At 34.2% G+C, this 27,740-nt stretch overlaps 1 pseudogene; it reads left to right on the forward strand.

Moving 5' to 3' along the window:
* The window catches only part of LOC149559138 (uncharacterized), a 127,259-nt pseudogene extending 117,162 nt beyond the window's left edge, over positions 1 to 10,097 (forward strand).
* The last annotated feature ends 17,643 nt before the right edge of the window (positions 10,098 to 27,740 follow it).

Raw genomic sequence — 27,740 nt, forward strand, 5'->3', positions numbered from 1 at the left:
TTCTTTAAGAAGTACAGAATGTTATTTAAAAAAAATTATGAACATATTTATTAAACAACATATGCAAGCAATATTACTAAGAAATTTAAATTCACTCCCATTTGATAATAACATGTAGAAATTTCATTAAACTTCAACATAAGCAATGCTTGTCATGCATTTTTTTTTGAGTTTGTGGTATTACATTTCTCTTGACTAGATAGTGATTGCATAAAGTTTGTAGGTTTCAATTGTGCAAAGCTTCACAAAACTTCAATTGAGAATTTGTGTACCTCCGCCATATAAAAAAGTGTATTTAAAAAAATGCTTCAAGAAATAGAACATAAATAAACTAAAAACATAATTTTTTTCAATTAAAAAATTCCATGTTGTATACATTGAAATTACAAACACGTAGTAAAAAAGAATTCAAATTACTAAATGTTCATTACATTTTGTGTATAATTAAAAACTCAATACTCTAAATATTTAATAATATTGTATTAAACCCTTACAATAATCTTGAAGTTAACATGGAAATCAAACTATATCATCCTCATATGAAATATCCTTATCTGATGGGATAAAGATCCCATCATCATTGGGCCTTAAATGCACAAATAAATTAATACCATCACTTTCATGGACTTTGTCACCTTCAACTATAGGTAAATTAAAATCAATTAATTCATCATCTTCATGGACTTGTTGTCAATGTGGTTCCTCATGTCCTTCAAGCACTTCATCAGACCCATCATGCTCTTCATGGTGGTCATATGCATCATTGAAAATGCAATTTTCATTATCAACATCATGGTCATTTATGTCTTCTAGTGGGACTTCAACATCTTCAATTAATTCACCATCCTCAACTTCAAAAAATGTTGTTCTTCCTCCTCTTGGATAGTAATCAATGAGAAATGACCGACTAGGTTGTTCTAGATTTAGAATGAGAAATATTTGGTGACATTGATTTGGAAACACATAAAGTTCATAAGTGGCCTCAAACCTAGATATATTGATCATATAGAATCCATTTGTGCAAAAATATTATTTTTTCATGGCCCACTTTGATTAGCCTATACCACTAAACATGAAAAAAAACTTTCTTGAGAGATGTAACATCAAGCTCTATAATATCATCGAACACTCCATAATATTGAAGTGTGCTTCTAATTGGTTGTATATCATTTACATGTGAATGGAAGTCTACCTCAAATGATGTTGAAACTCCACAATCATAAGTTTGTCTCTTTTCATCAACTCTTCTTATGCAAAAATGATAACCAAAATTCCACATTGCTTTGTAATATTTTACCTAAATTCATTAAATATATTCACTAGTTAGATTCAGTGACAAAAAATATAAAAGGAAATACATTAAACATGTCCAATATGCTAATATATATGTATCATCTCCCCATTCACAGATACTTGAACAAAATTTAATTGTTGTGGTGTCACTCTATTCTTGTTTTTTGTTGCTTAATGTTCAATATTGGTCCTTAGCCAATTCCATGAGCATCTCCTTGTCCATTTTCTTTTATGGCTGGTAGGTAGTCCTCAAGCATTGTTTTGACCATATTTATTATATATGTTAGCCCATGCCTTTTCATCCTCTAATTTATTTTGTTCAAGATACTTCTCTGTCCAATCTGACATAAAGTTGGAATTATATGCAATAGACAACTATAATGCTTCCCACTCAATTGCATCTACAATGAGAAATAGATTTGTTCAATACAATAATTAATATATGAAGTCTTTAATTGTTAAATTTAACATCAAAAAAACTATTTCATTATTTTCACATACCTTTTATCCTCTTTGGTGTCCCTTGACCCTCTAATTTTTCTCCTTCAAATGAGTGAGGTTGGCTATAACTACATAATTGTGGAGCTTCAAGGTGCAATTGAGGCAAATACTCACTTAAATGAACCATTTCCTAAAAAATCATGTACCCCTCAATCATGGGTCCTTCTAGTCAAGCCTTTTGCCTAATAATTATTTTTAAAACCTTCATATATCTCTCCACTAGCCACATTGTTCTAATATGAATACGACCACACAACTCAATCTCTTCTACTAAGTGTACAAGTTAGTGCTCTTGAGAATTAAAAAAGCTTGGAGGGAAGCACATTTGAATATCACACATCAAAAGTTATATATTCCTCTTCTAGTATTTCAAATCTTCTTGATGTATCTCTTTTGATGAGACCCACCTACAACATTATCATGTATTAGATAAAGATTAATGCATTATTGGATGATTATGCATTATTGATTCAAAATACCTCCAATATCTAGACAATTTGCAAATAGCTAATCTGACATCTAGATCAAAATGGCTTCATATTGATTCAGGCAACACATACTACACAACCATTGATGAACACCATGTTAAAATATGTGCAAGTTGATAGTTTTACTTGGATATATAATTTTTTAACAATGTTTCCAATAATTATAACATACCAAAAATTTACCTTTATCCAATTATGTCAGTCATGTGTTTTTAGGCCTGACAACTCTGACCCATCTCTTGTGAATAAGTTTTTTAATGATGTGCCAAATCCAGAAGGAAATCTTAATATTTTCATTGTTTCAATGATGTTTTCTTTCCTATTTTACATAAGAGTCCCTGGAGCATGAGCATATGAATTATCTCCATGTAGCCACATGCTTGGCATGATATTGAAAACTTGAAGGTCCTTTCGCATTTTTATTTTTGCTTCAAGGCTAGCTCCATTTAGATGTTTCCATAAGCACTCTATCACATTTTTCGTAATTTGCGTAGTATCAAATAGGTGGGCTATTGATAAATTCTCATAATATTCTAGTTTATATAAAGTTGATTCTTCTCATTCTCCTTGGCTTCCTCATTTCCACTTCTTGTCCATTAAACTTTTTTTTCTCACATAGTCGATAGTGATGATTTGCTAGTAAGGAATGTCTATACTCATCATAGATTGGTTTCCTAAGATCTTTGATTTCCTAATCAATTTTTTTTTACCACATGATGGAAAACCATGTTTCCCTTTCTTTTGCAGCCCTAAAATAAGAAAATTGAGTTAATATATAGTAAAATGAACAAAATAATTGAAACATTAAATTTATCATTTATTACCACAAAGATCCCCACAACCTTAAATGATAAAAGGCCTAAGAGTGGTCTATTTATTTTTGAAAAGTCCAGCAAAGAATCCACCTCAAGTCAACAAAACTTGGCAAATGTTGAGAAAAATTCCACCTAATAGCTGAAAGATAGTAGGTGTTTTACCCATCAGGGCCTAGCACTTGGAAGTTACACTAATTTGAAAAATCAACACACTAGTACATAGCTAAAAGCTAGTTAATCTATACCAAAGAAATGCGTGCATCAATTAACAAATAATATTCATTCATTTTGTTTTCTCATTCAGTCAAAAACATTATAAAACTGTAATAGAACTATGTGTAACATAAAGAGAAGAGAAATACTCCTAAACAGAGTGCATCATTTTATTGTTAGAAAAAATGTAGTTCTCTACCAAATAATATGGTAAGATGTCAATAGTTATAATAATGTGGACTCAGCTTCAAAAGTATTATGGACTAATCATGGGTAGACTTTTAGTAGCTTCATCACTCATAATCTCCACCTAGGTTTGAAAGTGAAATCTAACTAAAAATTTTATGCATTTATGATGGATAAGTTGTCAATAGTTTCCTTCAAGTATATTAAAATAGAACAAAACACATGTAAAGTGTTGTCGAGCTACAATATGTAGATGTTGGTATTTACTCATTTATAACTTTCATACAACTCTTTAAAATTTATGAAAGAGTATCAATAAGACAAGATGTTTGGGGGGAGGCATCAACTCTTTGAAGCATGTATAAAAGAAGATTAAAAAACACACAAAGGGGAAGGATTATGGATGAAAGAAAAAAGGCATCTTAGCACAAACATTATAGAAGAACCCAACCAATGAAAAGGATGATGGTAGGAGCCATTTTTCTATATATAGTTGGAAAAGAAGATTTAAGAATATTGAGCATGGGATTTCATCATAATTTTCCAATCTATAAGCCTTAAGAAATAATTGTAGATGGAAAGTGATATAAGGTGTAGAAATAACGTTCAAAAAAGTAATAAGCCTAGGTGGGCAATTGAGAATGACAACCAAATAATTGTTGAAGAATATGAAGACACAATATCAATAGATTTGATAACTATTATCCAAAATAATGAGAAATTTTCCAATATATATAGAAGAATCCATGATTCTTATGGGGTACACATGACTTTGATAAGAAGGGAGAGATATATGAAGACTAAGCCAATATCAAAGCCCATAAGGAGTCAACATAAGAAGACTCAATGGGATAAACCTTGACCATTGAATAGAAAGAACATAGAATTGAGGAAATAAACAATTAAACTAGAAAATGGAGTCTACAAAAGTCACAAATATATATCTACATAATTAGAGAAAATATGGCCAAATAGGTATATATATAATTTAAACAAACCTTCATCAATAATATCTCACCCAGACATGTCTGGAATAGAACATTGACCATAGTTGTAGAAATATATTCATAAAGTGATTACATTAGATATGAAAAGGAAGAATCCATAACCCATAACATTATAACCTACTCAACATTTCTTTACCTGATCATGGAAGGAGAAGAGGAAACCTCAATTGTGCAGCAAGATATAGGATGACACCACAAGGGGAAGAAATATTTAAGGCATGGGTATGCTATAGAGATACCTTGAGAAGACAAAGGGAAGATGAAAATAGAAAGAGAAGATAGCGAGAAGAGGAGGAGCCAATGTATTTGAGACTAAGATACCATCAATCATTGCCACATTTTTACAAATTGATGAACCAACTATTGTAGCAAATGCAAACTGAACTTCACTTTAGCCTCCAATTAAGATCACATAAAGTATAATCAATTGAAACAATGTGAAGATAAAGAAGATAAAAGAGAAAGGGTTGGAAAAAGTAATGTTGTGTAGAAGGATAGGGGAAGATATGTGGAGAAGAAAGATGAAAAAACATGTGTAATTATGTATAATAAATTAGTATTTTGTGAAATTATGTTGGTGTACTAGTCTTGACTGTAACTCTAATTCTTTCTTCCTTATTCTTTGGTTGTGGTGATCCTCAAGATTCTTAGATATATGGAAATTAAGTATAGTATTGTTATTGATGTTTAATGTTGTCTTGAATCTTGGGTTATTGTCAAAAGAACTTACTGCTCACTATTAGACAACAAATTCTACATATTTTATGAGAAAGGTGCCATGATAACTACATATTCTCATTGTTGGCAATGATTGAAAAGATCATGAACGAAGAATAATGGAACTGGTAAAGAATGGTTTCAATCATTGTTTTATCATTAATGTCAAACTTGCTACTTGCAGGAATGAAAATTGCATTAGTGATCCAAATACTATCAATTGGTTGATTGACAAGGAGACAATCAATAAGATGTAACTAGTGCACCTAAAGAAAGGTTGAAGTTATTATTTTCTAATGAAGTATAAAGATCAGCTAAGCCATTGAGGAAATAGTGTATTGATGACATACTCTAAGAGGATGGACACACTAAGACACATCAAAGATGTAAGGTTTAACTAAGTCATTTGTAAAGCCTAACTAAGTTCATTAGAGAGAGCCGAGCGAGCTAGTTGGAGCTGAGTGAATTCTTAGTTGAAGCCAAGAAAGTTCAACTTCAATGTGTGCTAAGTAATTTTTCAGGTGCTGAATAATTGTTCAAGTGTTGAGTAATTGTTCAAGTGTTGAGTAACATAGGAAAAGACTTCATGTGCCAAGCATTAGTAAACCAATGATGCTGAGTTGTTGCATTATTTGTTAAGACAAAAGATTCAGTAGATCAGTAACGATAAGTTTCTTACATTGAATTTTTTGAATTAGTTGGATGATAATGATGATGAGTAGATGTCATAGAATTTTATGCAAACCATGCAAACCAATTCAAGGTGAATGCTAATGGATTTATCATGAAGTTTCTAGAAGAAACAATTTGGAGGGAAAATAATATCATTTTCTCAAGATTAAATCAAATTGATGAGCGGAAATATTTGAGTGGGAAATGAAGAGTAGAACTTCTTTATAAGAAGTTATAGGTTAGAGATCAAGTGTGCATGTGAGAAGGAGTTGGTCATAAGAGTGGTCATGTGAAGAATCCAAGAGAAGGTTGGTGTGAAGTGTTAAGAAGAGGACATAGTGAGGAGTAAGCACAGAGCATCAAGTCTTTGAGTTGATCAAGTGACCATAGTGTGCATTGACATAATGAGTGGAAGAACTCAAGGAGATGGATCTTGAAGGGTGGACAAGCTGTCAGCACTATAAGGAAGAAAAGCCAAGAAAAGAAAAGAACTGAAGAGTGATCTGAAATCTACAAGGTTAGAGCTGCAATCTTTATTAGGTCAAAACCTTTCTAATACTTTCTTACCATTGTATTATACATTGAAATCCTACATTGCTAGGTTAGCTTAATAGCGAGTTGGATAAGCCTCAGGGAAAGGATAGAAGATCCCTAGGAGAAGGATAAGAGATCCTTAGGAGAAGGATAAGAGATCTGTAGGAGAAGGATAGGAGATCCTTAGAGAGGGATAAAAGATTCTTTTGAGAAGGTAATTGTAAATTGCATGGACTTGGGTGGACCTAATAGCTTTATGTAAATCCTTTAAAAGGATGACATTCTAAGTTGAATGTTCTTAAGTCCTCTAATAGGGCACACTCCTAATAGGGTGTAGAAATCCTTTAACAGGGTCACATTTTATAGTGTGTAAAGCCTTTAACAGAGAAAACTGTTAGAAGTGGTTGAAATCAATTGCGCAGTTATTTTGTGGGTGTCATCCCCATCCTGGTTTTACCTTCTTATTCCTGGAGGGTTTTTGGGTCACCAAAATCCTTTTTTTTACATGGTGATGCATGTTTAGTTTTCATGATTGTTTAATGCTTAATCACTTGCATGATAATTTCAATAATTTTCCATTAAGGATTTGACAAGAAAGTAAAAGGGCTAGTACTTCTGATTCACCTTGGTTTTATTAGAAAGTTTGGATTGGACATTATTGGACCTTGAATAACTGATTCAGCCCCCCTCTCAAGTATTCTAAAGAATTATAACACTCATTTCATGGATAGGGGAAATTATTAAAGGTTTTGTGTTGTTGATATTGTCATATCATGAGCCTGCATGATAATTCCCCATAAAGGTATGGACCAATAATCAACAAGTAACTATTGTTGCAAGTAATTACAGTGAATTGACATTCTCAAACAAATGTGATAGAGGCTTCACTAAGGTTGGCAAGTGTATTTGAGGGATTGTATACATTAATAAGATGTTGAAGATTCCCTTGAAAGAGTGGAGGAGGTGAACTAGTGAAGTTTGGAAGCTAGTTTTTATATTCAACAATAAAACCCTCAATGTGGAAAGGGTTTGAAGGATCTTCCATCTCCTCAATGACTAAGAGCCTAAAAGTCAAAATTTTAAGAGCTCTTAGTAAGGTAATGATGAATTCAAGTTCATTTGATAGGGTTATTTGAGAGTTTTGAGAGTTTATAGTTAAGTGTGTTATTTAGGCCTATTAGCCTAGATTAGGGCTTGCGAGTTGTATGCCTTAATAAATAGTCCACCAAATCAAAGTCCCCCTATCCCCTTGTCTCAAAAGCTTGTCCCATCATCCTAAAATCCCCCCATCTCCCAAGGGAGTGCAACTATGGAACCATGTGATTACTCCCAAACTTTGCATAGCTACTATTGTGAGACCATATTCTTATATGTAGTTATCCTACATTGTCAAAGAATGCTCTCATTATGGATGTTGCATAGCACAAGTTGTGAAATTCTCTATGCTACTCTAACAAAGCCTTCAAGAAATTGGCCAATACTATTCTTTAGTAGCCTTTAACAACATTCCTTCCTGCACTCGCAAGTCCTTTGATGGAGTCCTATGAACCAATGCACAAATTTTTCTCTAGTTGGATATGTAGATGTGTTTATACATTAGTAATTTCCTATGCATAAGATGCACTTCAGCAATAAGAAACACTTAAGTTTTTGCTACACGAACATTCTAAGATGTCCTTATACTCAAATTCCAAGTTAGTAAAGCCTTTTTTATATTTATTACAATTTTGAAAGCCAATATGAAACCATATACCACTACTCTTAATCAACTCTTATTAGGTTTGGTAAAGGTACAAATATGATGATGGAGTCCAAGAAAGTATTTTGTGATCCACAAAAAAATGGTTACATTTTTTATAAATGAACTTATAGTATATGCACTAATGCTATTGGGGTAGTGGGAAAGTGGGTTTGGCTAAAGAGGTGTTTGAAGAAATTAAAATTTGGGGATGTGCTCCAGATGTATGTATATACAATTGCTTGATTATTGTTTGATATATGTTAGGAAAATTGAACAAAGCTATGGCCATGATTATAGAGATGAAGGATCAAGGGCATGATCTTGATGCCATTTTTTATGGAAATTTGATATGCAGACTCTGAAAAGTGAATAATATTAATCATGCATTTAAACTTTTTAGTGAAATGGTTCATGATACTTGCAATCATATTCTGATAATGCTCTTCGCAATCGCCTAATGAAGGTTAGAATTGTAGATAATGCATGCAAAATCCTTGAGATGATGGTGCAAGAGGGCATGGCACCAATTTGATTCTCTTACAATATCTTGATTGATAGATTATTCAAGAAAGGTAGGGCAGAAACTATCTATGTGGTCTTTGATGATTTGAAGATGAAAAGATAATGTGTATATGGAATCACATATCGCATAGTTAGTTTGTATTTCTATAAGATAGATAGAATTAAGGAATCTCTTAAATTATTAGAAGAAATAGAATCCAAAGGGTTGTCATTTAACATGGTAACAATAACATCATTGTTGATTTCACTTCATCATTCTGGTAGACAAGACCAAGCACGTTCGCTTATGTAGCAAATTGGAGATAGCAATGTTCTCCATAATATCATAATGTTGAGTGTTGATATGGAGGTAGTAACTAATAAGTCTTGACAAAAGATTTATGGTTACTAAAATTTGGCCTCTCGTTCATCATGTATCATATTTGAAAACAAGCATGGGAGATAGTATTAGTAAGAACCATTTCTCGAAGCTCATACTAGATCAAACAAATATAGGCAAGGTTTGTCAATGGATATTAGATGCAAATAACTTTAATATTAGTCTATCATCTTCAAAAATGTTTGTGAATGACACAAGGACAAAAGAATATCCACAAAAGAGGAATTGATGAAAAGAATATCCACAAAAGAGGAATTGATGTTCTGTTACTTCTAAAGTCTCAGTGGATCATCCAAATGGTTCTACTGAGCAAGCTACTCTAAAGTGGGATTTTGATTTTGAAGCTTATCTAGGATTTTTGGAATTTAAAGGAAGAAGGATACAAGGTAGAGGGGTGGATTCCTTTATTATTGATACATTCAACACTTTCATGTCTATTTTTTTAGAATAAGGGTAGGTAAATACAACTTTTAGGTTATTTATAAATATGTTTGACAATGCAAGTGAGCTTGAAACCTATACTTATAAATTTATAATACATTGCTAATAGTATTTTTTAAGAAAGGATATTTTGGGTAGGCTTGGTGACTTTTCCTTGAAATGGGTAGGAAATCATGTTTTTCTAATGTAGCTACATACTATATAATCAATGATAGCTTTGGAAAGTAGGGCAAAAAAGGTATGTCACCTGCAGTTCTTTAGGAAATGTTAAGGAAGGGAGGATACTTGGAAATTTTTATGTACAATACATTAATAAATATAGTTTGAAAAATAGGTGACTTGGATGAGGTAGAAATTTTTTTTAGAGGTATGGAAACTAATGGGCTCACTCCACCTGTTGTCACTTATAACACTCTAATGTAAGTTTATAGAAAACTAGGTAAGGTAGAGAAAGCTTATAAAATATTGAGAATGATGATAGATGCATGTTTATCTCCATATTATGTCACAAATTATTTCAATGAGTTTCTAGAAGGATTAGGTATGGAATCTAGAAAAAGAGAAAATGTCAATTCATCAACACATTAAATCTGACTCTATGCATTATTATCTAACCAAGTATTTGTTTTCCAAGAAAATTACAATCTACTTTTCTAAAAGATATGAAAATAGGATTTTCTCTTCACCATCTTAGTAGAATAAAGTGAGAGAGAACACGTTGTAGAACAAAATCATACCTTTTAGAATAACACACTGGAAAGAGCAACTTGATAGAAGGTCCTTTGCACCTAAATCAACGAGTGTAAAGGAGCAAGTAAAAAACTTGTGAAATTAATACGTTAAAAAATCTTTTGTTATAGGGCATCTTGAGTAAGACGAGCCTTGTTTCTATAAAAAAGTCATTGTTTTTGAGGTTACATAGATTTTTAAGCTAAGATTTTTTTTTTAAAATAGGAGTTTGGACTCTCCACGAAAATATCAAGATCATTCAATTTCTTTTGCAGAATATGAGGGATTTAAAATAAATAGGAGGATTTTTGGATAGGTGATGCCCTACCATGATCACTACTAAATATTGGTATAAAAGAATCAAATTATAGTAATATCTACATCCATAGAAATTATTAAAACCCTAACCTTATAAAGGAATTTCAATCTGCATACACTCCTTTCTCGCCTATCTTTTGTAACTGCTCTACAAAAGGTACAACATAGACAAGAGAAGCAGATAATTAGTGGCTATGACATGATAAGGAAATATTGTTGTATCTAAACAGATCTTTGACTCTACTTGCTCTATGAGGGAAACATTGTAGAATAATTTCTTTGGCTTATGAACAACTCCTTTGATTTATTCTATTGATTTTAACTTTTAAAACGAGTTGCACGATACCTAAGAGATAGACACACATCATAGCTACATGAAGCAAGGGAAAATACCATTTGGTCTATTCAATCATCCCAAAGAAGCCCACTACCCAAGACCAAAGTACTCTACAACAACCCTCATCCCAAGGCTCGTCCCTCGATTACCCACTTAATCTTTATAAGATATAATTTTATTTTTCTTTGGTTTCCCTTCAAAGAACAATCTTAGCGTTTTCAAAATTTATGTCTTTATTTCCTAGCAATAATTAATTGTTCCTAAAATGCTTAAAATTCTCCCTCTAATTATATCATAGCAACAAACTTGCTTTGTCCTTGGAAGATAGATTTTAGATTTGATAACGATGGTTCATGAAATCATTCATTCTATGGAAGTTGGTAAACATGATAATGGAGCTCCTTCAGACTTCTTTAAATAGTCTATATATCTTAGATAGGGAGACCCTCTCTCACCTATTATTTTCATTATTTTGGCTAAATGTATTGGTAGGCTTATTGAGCATAAAAAGAAAGATGGTATTCTCAAGGGGATCAAGCCTTCCTCTAAGTGTGATTGTTTCTCCCATCAGCAATTTGTGGATGATACAATAATGGGGGGGGGGAGGCTTTTGTTAAGGAGGATAAGGCTATGAAGAAGATCCTTGATATTTACACTAGAGGGTTAGAGTAGCTGATTAACTGGGATAAAAGCTCAATTTTCTTTGTTAATACCCCATAACGGGCAGATAGAGAAAAATAGCAAGGATCCTTGGTTGTAGAGTGGGAAAGCTTCCCTCTACTTACCTTTGCTCCCTTTGGGCTCTTCTCCCCCAGATTCCTTCTAGAATTGGATATTGGATAGATTCAGTAAAAAGGTAGTTGGTTGGAAGGGTGATTCGCGTAGCCAGGTAGGTAAATATAAACTAGTCCAATCTACTCTACAGAACCTACCTATGTATGCTTTGAGCCTTTTTGGGATTCCAGTGAGATTTGCTGAGAAAATGGAAAAAAATTAGAGAGAATTTTTTATGGACAGTCCTTGAAGGGAGAAAAAGGTATCCTCTTGTTGCTTGGGAGAATGTTTGTCTCTCAAAGAGGTATGGAGGTCTTGGCATTAGGAAGTTAACCCATCTAAATAAGGCTCTTTTGGCCAAGCAATTATGGCATATTTTCAACAACATTGGAGAATGGAGAGATATCTTGGTAAATAAATACATCAAAAAGCCTCTTCATTTTATTCTTAACAATGAGGATATCCCTAAGGGGTCAATCATTTGTAATGGTATTCTGAAGGCTAGGGATTTAGCAAGGGCCAAAGTTTCATGGAAGTTGGGCAATGGGGAGGATATCCAATTCTGGTCTGATAGTTGGTTATTTCAAGGTCCCCTTATTAACAATCTTATTTATCAAGTTTGGGTGAATGAATGTATGTCATAATTTGGGTTGAAAGTTAGCAATTATAGGATTGGCTAGGGATGGAGAGATCTTTCCCTCATATCTAAGGATCTGAAACCGATTATGAAAATGTTAAACTCTATAGTTCTAAGTAACAAGCAAGATGAAGTGATTTGTGGGGATAATCCCAATGGCAGTTATTTTGTTGCTTTAGACTATAACTCTCTTTGGTGTTTAATGTAACACCCTGCCAAGGGATCCAAAGAATTAACCTAAAGTTTCATTGAGTTTGGTAGCATTTTAAATTTTTTTGAAACATGAAAGTAAAACCATTCATAACATAGTAGTGAAAGCAATAAAATCATTCAACTAGAAGTAAACAAAAACACACATACATAACAGGTTACATTTTTCAAGGATCCCTTAATGTTGAATCACATCTAGTTTAATTATTAATGATTTCATCTAATACTACATCCGCATAAAATAATAATGAACAATCCAATGTTCATACATTACACTTTTTGAAGGCTCAATCATCCACTGTACATGCCACAAGGTATGAAAGGCTTAAAAGAATATACATATGTGAAAATAAAGTACATCATCATCCTAATTCTAATCCATGATGCAATAAAGTAAATGAAACCACATGTCATACATGATACATTATCATAAAAGATATAAACATCCATCATAAAGGATAACCATTTATCACAAACATAATTAACTAAGTGCATGATTCCTGCCAACCATAAATAGAATCATTAGACCATTGCAGGCCCTAGCCATCCCTTCATGCGTAACATTCCAAATCACCAAAGAGATCATTAGTATTAACATAGTAGGAATGTCACTCCTAAATCATACTACATCATATGCAGAAAGGAAATCTAACATGCAAGATAAAGCTTAAGATAACATCATCTAACATATTCAAATCATCAATGTAATGATGTGTGTCCACCATCATAATCCATGAATAGAATGAAGATAGATGCCAACAAAGAATACATCAGCCACAATGTCTCAAACGAATCTCAAATGATAAGAGTGAAAAATCACTACCACCCAACTGCATCGAACCTAAATGGTCCACTCCCATCGTGCTAAGGAAATAATCTCAAGTCCCTAAATACGTTATCAAATCACATAGCACAAATACTCTCTAAGACTACGAATCCAAAAAGTATACTAACTCAAAGGTTCCAACACAAATCAACATCTAATCCCAGAGGCACACAAAGACATGTAGGAAACCTACTATGCAAGCAAGAAAGTGTCATCACACAGATCATGCTAGAGTTACCCTGGTAGTCTCCCAATAGAGCTCGTCCCCCTAGTGATCCCTATGTGGCCACTAGTATCCTCTCATACTGAAAAGGCATACTATGAAATGCAAGGTCACAACCAAGCATTCTCTCTACTCCCATCCTTGTCTGTACTAGCACTCAAGTCATGGGCGAGAAAAACCGATTATATTATTAAGTCCATTTAAGTCAGTATTAGGTGTAATGTTTTTACTTATTAAAACAACTTACAATGAGTTATCCTGGCAACCTCTTAGGGCCCCAGCCCCCATTGCAAGCCACTTCCCAACATTACAAGTAGATAACCTACCCTAAGCTCATGGAATCATAAATCACAAAATCACCATAGTCCTATACAAGTTACTGAAAAAATACCAAGGAATAAGCCATAATAAAAGCATCAAATCTCCATGAGCAACTTAAAAGCATCCATAGATAATCATGACCACAACAATTCTCTATTGGCAACTGAAGGTATCACTGATAATCACAATAATTATTGGTTATTAATAAGCAACCAAAAAAAATATCTCGAAGTAATACTAATTGAAGACTCTAAAATGGTTGAGTCAAAACATGTCACAACATGACATCATGAAGATCAGATAAACAATTCAATTCCATCAAAGTGACTTGAAAGTATTCCAAAACAACTGATCAATAACTCATAAAAAGGCTACATAAATCATAGCTTAAACAAGAAGACTGAAGACAATATCAATTAGTATGCCATCACATAACCAAGGATGGGTTTATAAAGATCAAAATCAAAAGACATCATCATGACATCACAATCATAACCCCTGACCCTCTAGTAGATGTCCTATAACTATTCAATACTCTATTCAACCCAAAAACCCAAACCAATAAGAATAAAGAGAACACAATACAAGCACATGTTTGGGTTTTCTTAAAATTACATAATTGAGTTAAGTGTGGAGGTCTCAATTTTCATTTTAGATTTGAAAATCAAGTGAGAAAACGCTTATACATTTTACATTATTTTGGTAATGAATACCTTAATTTCTTCTCTTGAGAACCCCCTAAAATAATAACTTAAATATTTCATTTATAACATTCTCATTACTCTTAATTAGACTAAATTCTAATTAATTAAATTGATTAACTTAAAAACTATATTATTTATTTATAATTCTTGAATAATAAAAATTTGGTTAATATTTTGTGTATATATATACATATATATAATAATAATTAATATATAACAATTATTAATATATATATACATATATATATGATGCATGAGCGTCCAGAGGTATAAGGGCAATCCTATGTCACCCAAAAAATGTACTTAGACTTAGTTTCTGTTTCATGTGTTTTCATTTTTGGACACCCATTTGGGTCAAATAAAGGTTCCAACTCTCACAGTTCAACTATCAGTGTGCTAGAAAATTCTGAAAAAATAGGAGCATGCAATTTGGCCATCATTTTGGTGACCTAGAAGGTGTGAATTGGCCAGATGAATGTAATTGTGATTTAGAGCATTCCAAAAAAAGAATCAGGTCAAAAGGCCCCACGGTTTGACAGTTATTGCAGTTTTCTGAGTTTTGGAGACCTCCTAAGAATGCTTCAAAGTCAGGTTAGGGGCATTAAATGACCTCAATCAATCGGAGCTACGGTTCAAAAGTTATGCCTCCTGGAAGTTTGGCTACCATTTTTGGATTCTTCTAGATTTGTATCGACTTCTAACGTAGCTTCTGGAACCTTCTATTTGGTCGGTGGATGCCTACTAGCACTTTCTAGAATGTACTCATAGTCCTTAACCCTCCGGGGTCTATTTAAGGAAATTTCTGGCATTGTAAAAGGCAGTTTAGAGTGGAGTTTGAGAGGAGGTACAGAAAGGAGAAATTATCTTCAGATTTATGCTATTGTAAGCCTTAGGGCATGTTTCAAAGTTTATTTTCCTATACTGTTTGTACTAGCTTATTTTCTCAGTTAATATAATTTTCCCTTTCTATTGTGTCCATTTTGGTTCTTGGTTTGTGTCCCCATCAATATATATATACATATGTATCTATATATAATAACAAACATATAGCAATTTATAATATTTAATTTTATTAACAACTTATAAAAAAGAATTTGACAAACATAACATAATTTAAAAAAAAATGAATCACATATTGCGCAATATAAATCATAGTGATTTAATCGCTGTCGTCACCCTATAAAAGGAGTCATGTGGTTGTACCCTGTCGCAGGGCCTGCGATGGTAGTCATAGTACCTACGATAGCGGTATGGCATTCGTCGGCCACAGGCCACATAATAGAAACATAATGCAAATTTTATATAAAAAGAGAACATATACCTAGTTTTAAACAAAAAGGGCTTTGCAATTCGATGAATTGAGAATTTCTCCTAAATAGTAATTGTTCTCTAAATTTACCAATTAATTCTTTTGAATAGGTTTGTCCATATGCATCTGAAAACCCTAGCCCCATAGTTTGTTCAGATCTACGCATATGAAAATTTCTTATATAGAATTTATCTACCCATGACAAAATGCATACAACAAAGATATAAAAATCCTTAGAAAGTATTCAGAAGACACGAAGAAGATAGGAAGTGCAAGAAGCGAAATATCATAAGTCAAAATCAAAAGTGTTTACTTGGACACTGATGCTAAATCTCTTCTCCTCAAAATTTTGCAGAGAAAGCTCCTTCCTTCTCCAACATTCCCAAGTCCTCCAAACACACTCTCCGAGCTTCTAGGAGTGTCTTAATATAAAGAACTCTCAGAAAGCACCTAGAATGTCTCTAGAAACAACCAGAAGGTGTTGACAACTAAGCATGAGTCTTTTCCAACCTTCTAGATGAGTCGCAAGGTTGTAGACACCATGTGCTTAATTTGTGTACTAACTCCTATGTTGTTGACATATGTGCAATCAAGAGGTGTGTTTACTCCTAGGAAAGCTTATAACTTTTATTTTATTTCTTTTATCATTTCTATTATTATTATTTATTTATTATTTTATTATTACTTTTATTATTATTAATAATTTTAATTTCTTTTATTTAATTTTTTTTCTCAATTAATTCCCATTTAATTAATTAAAATCAAAATATCAAAAGATCATGATATTATATTAATTTTTTCCAAAATAATTGAATTATTAATTAAATCTTTTAATTTAAGACTTAATTAATACAAAATTCACCATAGACCTCCAAGATAAAATATGAAAACCCATCATAGAACAATCTATACAAAATTAGTCTAAAGGGTTAAAAATCATGAATTATGTCATCCGACACATTTGGAAGGTAAAATATCTCAGATGCTTGTCCTACCTTTTCAGGACAAATGGTTTAAGGGTTTAGGATTTCGACATGAGATATTATCTCCCCTCTCTTACCATTGAGATAGTGTGATAGGGTGTGCTCATCCTAGCAATTCAGGGAAATCGATACCCGATACCTGCAACTTGCATAAAATCCATGCATGTATATACTATATATATATTACTATATATATATATATATATATATATATATGTATGTATGCTAAGCTAAATAAGCAATGGTAGGAAGTGGTGCATCGTGTAGATCTTGACTAGTAGGTGACTACAACTCCCTTCCTTAACCACATGAAAAATGACATACAATAAGAGAAAAAACATGTACACCATGCACATGCAAGTATGGGGTAAGTATCGATAAGAAAACACATGTAATAATAACCATCTAACTAATCATCATCAATGACTGAAAGTAATGTAATAATCATCATGCATACATGAAATGTAGAGTCTAAGTAATCTCATCACATATCAACTGAATCCATGACACAATATCTGAAAGTCTCAAAACAATGCTACTAACCATAAACATAAACTAGTCTAACATAGTCTGGCAATAATAGCAACAATGTGTCCAGAAAAAATATAAATGAGGGCAGGCACTACATCCAGCCCCCCTTGAATAAGGCTTACTCTTGTAAGCCTACAAATAAGTAGGGATATAACTCTTTTAATATAGCGGCATCCTCCCATGTAGCTGAAGAGTCATCAGTAGGGTCCTATTGGACCCTTACCTGCTTAATGGTTCAACCCCTGAGGGTCAACTCTCGCTACTCCAGAATATGAACTGGCTCCAAAGCCAGCTACCCATCCTCTACCTGCAATGTATTCCAATCAAGAACATGTACATCATCAAGGATATACTATCTAAGTATTGAAACATGGAAAACATCATGAATGTGAGCTAGGCTAGGCAGTAGAGCAAGGCGGTAACCAACTAGGCCAATCCTCTCAAGAATCTCAAATGGTCCCACAAAGTGAGGTGCCAGCTTTGAACCCTTTCTATATTGGATTGGACTCTTTTGTAGATGCACTCTCAAGAATACCTTATCTCCCACAACAAATTGCTTATCTATCCAATGTGCATTAGCATACTTTTTTTGTCTATCATGTTCCATATTCAAGTGCTCGTGGATATGCACTACCTATTGCTCCATATCACAAAGCATCTTAGGACCCAATAGGATGTGATGGTTAAGACTACCCCAACTCAAGGTTGTACAAAAAGGATGCCCATATAAAGCCTTGAATGGTGCCATGCCAATAGAACTGTGATACCCATTGTTGTAAGCAAACTCCACTAGGTAGAGATAGTCCTCCCAATGTGTCTACCTCTCCATCACATACATCCTTAACATATCTTCCAAAATTTGATTCACACTCTCTATCTGACCATCTATCTCTAGGTGATATGCCAAACTGAAATTCAATTGTGCTCCAATCTCATACTGTAGTGATGTCCAGAATGCGGATGTGAATACGAAATCCCTATTTGAAATGATCTTTCAAGGAATACTATGTAGTCTCACAATGTCACGCATGAAGACATTAGCTACAGAAGTTGCCATGTAGGAAGACCTGATTGGTGAAAAATGTACCACCTTAGTTAATTAATCAATGGTGACCATGATAGCATCATGCCGATGAACAGTCATAGGTAATCCTACTATGAAGTTCATGGAGATGATGTCCCACTTCCATGAAGGGGTGAGATTTGGTTGCAAAAGTCCTAGTGGGTGTTGGTGTTCTACTTTAACTCTCTAACACTCAAGACACCTAGCCACATAATCAGCAATGTCTCGCTTCATCCTAGACCAATAGAATAAATTCTGCAAATCAGCATGCATCTTCTTGACACCTGGATGTGCTACGTAAGGTTTATGATGGGCTTCTGCTAGAATCAAGGTGCGAAGCTCATCCAAAAATAGCACATAAATCCTTCCTAAAATTCTTGAAAGACCATCTAACTCTTAGACATAGCCTAAAAACTTACCCTCCAAAGGTCTTCTTGAATCTATTTCTCTACACACTTCCTCGTACCAAGAATCTATAGGAAGTGCTTGAAGAATCTAACTCCTCAAATCAACACTAAGAGTCATAGATGATATCACATGTCTCTTGTGACTTAAAGTATCTGCCACCACATTCTCCTTTCCTTGAATGTACTTTACCTCAAAGTCATAATCACATAGAAATTCCATCCATCGCCTCTAGCAAGCATTCAAATTAGGCTGAGTGAAAATGTATTGAAGACTGCGATGATCACTATGTAGCTTGAATTTGTGCCCCAACAAGAAATGTCTCCACCTAGTCAAAGCATGAACTACCACTACTAACTCAAGATCATGTGTAGGATAATTTAGCTCATGATCCTTGAGTTTGCATGATTGATACGCAATCACTCGTCTATTCTGCATCAAGACTAGTCTAATCCCTTGTAGGGAAGTATCTATACACAGCATGAAATCACCCTCTGGATTAGATACTATTAATATTGGTGCACTAGTCAAAATCTCCTTGAGCTTTCGAAATGCTTCCTCGCATTTCTCCATCCATATAAACATCTTTCCTTTCCTCTAAAGGGAAGTGATAGTATGCCCTATTCTGGAGAAATTTTTGACAAATCTATGATAATAACTAGCTAGACCCATGAAACTATGAATCTCTAACACATTAGTCGGTGTAGGTCAATCTATTATTGCTTGGATCTTTGCAAGGTCTATAGAAATACCATCACTTGAAATGACATGCCCTAAATAATGAATCTCTAACTTGATAAATTCACACTTAGCTGCATTGGCATAGAATTGATTGTCTCTTAAGCATTGTAAAACTAATCACAGGTGTTCCTCATGCTCCTTCTGAGTCTTAGAATGTATCAATATATCATCAAGAAATACAAGTAAAAACTTGTCAAGATAAGATCGAAACACCCCATTCATTAAACTCATGAAAATTGATGGAGCATTAGTCAGCCTAAAAGGTACCACTGTGAACTCATAATGCCCATACCGAGCTTCAAAGGCGGCCTTGTGAATGTCGACTTCCTTAATGCAAAGCTAGTAGTATCCTAACTTAAGGTCAATCTTGGAGAATATTGTAGCTCCCTTGATTTGATCAAATAAGTCATCGATCCTTGGCAGAGGATACTTATTCTTTATTATAACCTTATTCAACTATCTATAATCAATACAAAGGTGCAAAGAACCATCTTTCTTTTTCACAAAGAGCATTGGAGCTCCCCATGGTGACACACTAGGTCAAATGTTCCCTTTTTCCAAAAGTTCCTCGAGCTGAAGATGCAACTCATGCAATTCTTATGTAGTCATGCGATAAGGAGCTTTAAAAATAGGCTCTGCTCTTGGAATAAGATCAATGCTAAAATTGATGTCACTCTTTGGAGGCATACCCAGAATCTTGCTTGGAAAAACTTCTACATACTCTTGTAGAATCGGGTGATCCAAAGTCTTCCTCACAGGATCTTCCTTATCAAGATCATTTACCATGACAACAAAATATCTGACATCCCTTACGGAAACTCTACTTCAACTGCATAGGAAAAATCATCCATAGAGATATAGGCCTCATTATCCCAACAATCTTCACATCATTCCCTTGGTCATCTTGGCACCTTATAATCTTCTTCCTACACTCTATACTAGCTCTATGAGATCCAAGCCAATCCATACCCAAAACCACATTATAGGAACCAAGGGATATAACCTGAAGGTTGACTGTAGTATCAAATCCTCCTATGCTAAGCTCACACTTATGAACTGTAGAATCTGTGGAGACCTTAATGCCTGAGGCTAGTTCCACTTGCCAACCATGATCTTACTTCACTACAACCAACTTACACTTAGCAATTAAAGATGGAGAAATAAATTAATCTGTAGCTCCTGAATCAAACAACACTGAAAGAGATGTAGCTTGAATAGCTCCTATGGTTTCAACCATTGTTCCTTCATGGTCTATCTGATGGTGATCTACTATTGCAAACACTCTATGAGCTCTACCTGCATCCCCAACTGTAGGCTTAGATGCTATTGGCCTAGGGCTTGAATACTAAGGTGCTCACTATGGACAGTGAGCTACAAAATGTCCAACTTTCCCACATGTAAAACATCTTGTATTTTTGCCAAATCCTCTCCCCATAGGTGGTGCATTTGACTACTGACAACTATTTCTGCTAACAAAAGACTGACTACTCTGAGCTTCTTGAGGGGGCTGATTTCTTTTATTGCACTAAGCATTGCAATTGTTCTCAGAGTTAGAACCTTCGTAACCACCTTGAGCCTGAGAGTTCAATCCTTTCTTTTGTTGCATCTACTGAGATTGCTACTGATACTATTTTCCCTTAGAAAAAAAAGGAGGCTTCCTATTTCCACATGAGTTGTAATTGCCTCTAGATCCTGATGCTACAGGCACTCCCACAAAACCTCCCTGACCAAGGTTGACACTTTGTTGTACAAGAATGGCTCATTGTACTGCATCCTTAATGGTTTTCAACTCAAATACCTTTACACCCCAAATTATACGGTTGTTCAATCCTCTAACAAAGTTTTGTGTCAACTGAGCTGAGTTGTCACTAAATCTTGAAAAGGAAATGAGCTCATAGAATTTGTGCTCATACTCTGTGACATTCATAGAATACTACCTGAGATTATGGAACTCATTTTCCCTTTGCTGGTTCCATTCCTTTGGTAAGAATTGTTTGTCAAAACTCTCTAAGAATAGCTCCCAAGTGACATTGTTCATATCTATGCCTAGCTTCTTTTCCTCAATTGTTCACCAAGTGGCCCCAAAATTCTCTAGATTGGTAATGGTGAATCTTACCTTAACATTACTATCAAAGTCTTGCATAACAAAAATCCTATCAAGGGCAATAAGCCATTTTTCGGCCACATATCCAAAACCCTGCCCATTAAAGGACTTGACCTTGGATCTCAAAACGTCTAAGTAGATACAATGGATCTCTGTTGATCCTTCCGAGGGCTCCTAGACCTAGGTGTATGCTCTTGTTCTATCTAATGTGCTCTATGTTTTTCATGAGCAAGAGGTAGGTGATAAAAAATGGTCTGCATCATTTGTCTAAAGTTAACCTCTTTAGACTCAGCTTGGTGACCCTTATGGCTCTCTTCCTACTGCTCACTAATGTGCTCTCCTCTGCTCTCTTCATGAGCAGGCCCTTCACAGACATACTCATGGACACTAATAGCTCTGCCATGTCCATGGCCCCTACCATGGCCTCTAACAGAAGACCTAGTCCTAGATACCATCCTACCACAATATCCAAGACATAAAGTACTATTACAACCATCAAGCATGCTACTAGATAGCATAAAATGCACAAGTTTACAATTAGACTAAGTTCAATTTCAATTTTACCTATGTTTAGGTTTAATTATAATTTTTAGTTTTGAAAGCTAAGTGTTGCATATGTGAGTAATAGTTTTAAGTTTTATTTTAGTTCACCTAGTTTCAAGTTTGAAATAGATACACATAATAGTTCAAAGTCCCTGTTTTGTTCCAAAATACCTAGAGCTCCCAATGTAGAAACTCGGGCTCTGATACCAAGTGTAATGCCCCACCAAGGGATCCAAAGAATTAACCTAAAATTTAACTAATTTTGGTAGCATTTTTTTTTTTTGAAACATGATAGTAAAAAAATTCATAACCTAGTAGCGAAAGCAATAACATCATTCAACTGAAAGTAAACATAAACACACATACATAACAGGTTACATTCTTCAAGAATCCCTTAATGTTAAATCACATCTAATTTAATTGTTAATGATTCCATCTAATACTACATCCACATAAAATAAGAATGAAAAATCCAGTGTTCATATATTACATTTTTGAATGCTCAATCATCCATTGTACATGCCACAGGGTATGAAAGGCTTAAAAGAATATACATATGTTAAAATAAAGTACATCATCATCCTAATTCTAATCCATGATGCAATAAAGTAAATTAAACCACATGTCATACATGATACATTATAATAAAAGATATAAACATCCATCATACAGGATAACCATTTATCACAAACATAATTAACTAAGTGCATAGTTCCTCCCAACCATAAATAGCATCATTAAACCATCATGGGCCCTAGCCATCCCTCCGTGCGTAACATTCCAAATCATCGAAGAGATCATCGGTATTAACATAGTAGGAATCTCACTCCTAAATCATACTACATCATATGCAGAAAAGAAATCTAACATGCCACAACATCATCGAACATATAAAAATCATCAATGTAATGATACGTGTCCACAATCATAATCCATGAATGGAATGAAGATAGATGCCAACAAAGAATACATCAACCATGATGTCTTAGACGGATCTCAAATGATAAGAGTGAAAAAGCACTACCACTCGACCACATGAAACCTAAATGGTCCACTCCCACCACACTGAGGGGATAATCGCAAGTCCGTAAATAGGTTATCAAATCACATAGCACAAATACTCTCTAAGTCCAGGAATCCCAAAAGTATACTAACTAAAAGGTTCCAACAAAAATCGAAATCTAATCCCAAAGGCACACAAAGACATGTAGGAAACCTACTATGCAAGTGGGAAAGTGTGATCGCACGGATCATGCTAGAGTTACCTTGGTAGTCTCCCAATAGACCCCAACCCCCTAGTGATCCCTATGTGGCCACTAGTATCCTCTCATACTGACGAGACATACTATGGAAGGCAAGGTCACAACCAAGCATTCTCTCTACTCCCATCCTAGTTTGTACTAGCACTCAAGGCATGGGCAAGAACAAAGAATTATCTTATTAAGTCCATTTAAGTCAGTATTAGATGTAATGTTTTCACTTATTAAAACAACTTACAATGAGTTATCCTAGCAACTTCTGAGGGCCTCGGCCCCCATTGCAAGACACTTCCCAACACTACAAGTAGATAACCTACCCTAAGCTCATAGAATCATAAATCAAAAAATCACCATAGTCCTATACAAGTGATTGAAAAAATACCAAGGAATAATCCATAATAAAAGCATCAAATCTCCATGAGCAACTGAAAAGCATCCATAGATAATCATGACCACAACAGTTCTCTATTGGCAACTAATGGTATCACTGATAATCACAATAATCATTGGTTCTTAACAAGCAACCAAAAAAAATATCTCGAAGTAATACTAATCAAAGACTCCAAAATGGTGGTGTTAAAACATGTCACAACATGACATCATCAAGACCAAATAAATAATTCAATTCCATCAAAGTGACTAGAAAGTGTTCCAAAACAACTGATCGATAACTCATAAAAAGGTTACATAAATCACAGCTTAAAAAAGAAGACTGAAGACAATATCAATTAGCATGCCATCACAGAACCATGGATGGGTTTATAAAGTTCAAAATCAAAAGACATCATCATGACATCACAATCATAACCTTGAGGCTTTGGTAGGAATCTTATAACTGGTCAACAATCTAGTCAACCCAAAAACCCAAAACAAGAAGCATAGAGAAAACACAATACAAGCACATGTTTGGGTTTGCTTAAAATTGCATAATTGAGTTAAGTGTGGAGGTCTCAATTTTTGTTTCAGATTTGAAAATTAAGTGAGGAAACACTTATACGTTTTATGTTATTTTGGTAATGAATAGCTTAATTTCTTATCTTTAGAACACCCTAAAATAATAACTTAAATATTTCATTTATAACATTCTCATTACTCTTAATTAGACTAAATTTTAATTAAGTAAATTTCTTAATTTAAAAACTATTTTATTAATTTATAAATCTTGAATAATAAAAATTTTGTTGATATTTTGTGTATATATATATACATACATATGTATATATATATAATTAATATATAACAATTATTAATATATATATACATATATATATATATATACATATATATATATATATATATATATACATATATATATATATATACATATATATATATATATACATATGTATTTATATATAATAACGAACATATAACAATTTATAATATTTAATGTTATTAACAACTTATAAAAGTGGATTTACAAAACATAACATAATTTAAATTAAAAAAATGAATCACATACAACTCAAGATCATGTGTAGAATAATCTAGCTCATGATCCTTGAGCTTGCATGATTCATACACAATCACCCGTCTATTCTCCATCAAAACTACTCAAATCCTTTCTGGGGAAGCATCTGTAGACACCATGAAATCACTCTCTAGATTAGGTATTACTAATATTGGTGCACTAGTCAAAAGCTCCTTGTGCTTCTGAAATGCTTCCTCACATTTCTCCATCCATATAAACTTATTTCCTTTCCTCTAAAGGGAAGTGATAGGATGCACTATTCTAGAGAAATTTTGGACAAATCTATGATAATAACCAGCTAGACCCATGAAACTATGAATCTCTAACACATTAGTTAGTGTAGGCCAATCTACTATTGCCTGGATCTTTGTAGGGTCTATAGAAATACCATCACCTTGAATGACATGCCCTAAATACTGAATCTCTAACTTGAAGAATTCACACTTAGCTGCATTGGCATAGAACTAATTGTCTCTTAAGCATTGTAAAACCAATCATAGGTGTTCCTCATGCTCCTTTTGAGTCTTAGAATATATCAATATATCATCAAAAAATGCAAGTACAAACCTGTCAAGATAAGATCGAAACACCCCATTCATCAAACTCATGAAAACTAATGGAGCATTAGTCAGCCTAAAAGGTACCACTGTGTACTCATAATGCCCATAGCGAGTTTGAAAGGTGATCTTGTGAATGTCAACTTCCAATGCGAAGCTGGTGGTATCGTAACTTAACGTTGATCTTGGAGAATATTGTAGCTCCCTTGATATGATCAAATAAGTCATTGATCCTTGGCAAAGGATACCTATTCTTTATTGTCACCTTATTCAACTGTCTATAATCAATACAAAGGTGCAAAAAACCATCTTTCTTTTTTACAAAGAGCACTGGAGCTACCCATGGTGACACACTAGGTCAAATGCTCCCTTTCGCCAAAAGTTTCCTAGCTAAAGACACAACTCACCCAATTCTTGTATAGTCATGCCATAAGGAGATTTAGAAATAGGCTCCACTCCTAGAATAAGATCGATACTGAAATCGATGTCCCTCTTTGGAGGCATACCCAAAATCTCGCTTGGAAAAACATCTGCATACTCTTGTAGAATCGGGTGATCCAAAGTCTTCCTCATAGGATCTTCCTTATCAAGATCATTTACCATGACAAAAAATATCTAACATCCCTTACAGAAAATTTGCTTCAACTACATAGTAGAAATCATTCATAGAGATATAGGCCTCAATATCCCAACAATCTTCACATCATTCCCTTGGTCATCTTGACACCTTATAATCTTCTTCCTCCAGTCTATATTGGCTCTATGAGATCCAAGCTAGTCCATACCCAAAACTTCATCATAAGAACCAAGCGGTATAACTCGAAGGTCAACTACAGTATCAAATCCTCCTATGCTAAGCTCACAATTATGAACTATAGAATCTTTGGAGACCTTAATGCCTGAGGCTACTTCCACTTGCTAACCATGATCTTGCTTCACTGAAACCAACTTACACTTAGCAACTAAAGATGGATAAATAAATGAATTTGTAGCTCTTGAATCAAACAACACTAAAAGTGATGTACGTCAAATAGCTCATGTGGTTTCAACCACTTTTCCCTGATGGTCTACCTAACGGTGAGCTAGTGTTGCAAACACTCTATGAGCTCTACTTGCATCCCCAACTATAGGCTCGGATGCTGTTAGCCTAGGGCCTGAATACTGAGGTGGTCACTATGGACAGTGAGTTGCAAAATGTCCAACCTAGGAACATGTAAAACATCCTATATTTTTGCCAGATCCTCTCGCCATAGGTGGTGCATTTGACTGTTGACAACTATTCCTGCTAACAAAAGACTAACTACTCTGGGCTAGCTGAGGGGGTTGATTTCATTTATTGTGATGAGAATTGCAGTTTTTCTTCGAGTTATAACCTCCACCACCACCTTGCGCCTAAGAGTTTGATCCCTTCTATTGTTGTGTCTGCTGAGACTGTTGCTGATACTATTTTGCAGGAACTAAGCACCTGGATTCTACCTCACTTTTGCTAGAGTATCTTGAAGGAAAGGAATAAGAAAATTTTTAGAGATAGAGAGGAGTCAGCTTTTGTTCTCAAGAGGAAGATTTATAAAAATATAAAGGAAAACTATCAAGTTAAGAAGAGGGGAGATATTGAGGTTGGTGGTAGAAATATGGAGAAGGAAAAAGACAAGAAGCTAAAAGAGAGGAAGCCAAATGGCTTCTTCCCCTAGAGGGATGGTATAAAGCCAACTTTGATGGTGCCTCTAAAGGAAATCTAGGTCCTTTGAGAAGTGGTGGAATAATAAGAAATAACTTTTGTGAGGGAGTCATGGCTTTTTCTCTTCCATTGGGAATCCAAACCAATCATTTTGTTGAAGCTAGAGTAGCATGCCATGTGGTTAAACTAGCTTTTTAATTAGGAATAACTAAACTTTGTTTAGAGGAGGACTCTAATAATATCATTAATAAATGGCAAAACTCTTCCATCTTGGTTGATTGCCAATTTAATTGAAGAGACATGCGACACACTTGATGAATTCAAAATTGTCCATGTTACACATGTGTTCAAGGAAGAAAATCCTATTTTAGATTGGTTTGCCAACAAAGGTATTGGATCTAACAAGTTGATTACATGGCAATTGAGAAAGAATAGTTTGGTAGAAGCCAAGACCCTAAACAACTTGGAAAAAATCCAAGGGTGTACGGTGGACATATAATAGCAATTA

This window comes from Cupressus sempervirens, chromosome 5, assembly GCF_028749045.1.
Source record: "Cupressus sempervirens isolate cs-2001-9-10 chromosome 5, ASM2874904v1, whole genome shotgun sequence".
NCBI lineage: Eukaryota > Viridiplantae > Streptophyta > Pinopsida > Cupressales > Cupressaceae > Cupressus > Cupressus sempervirens.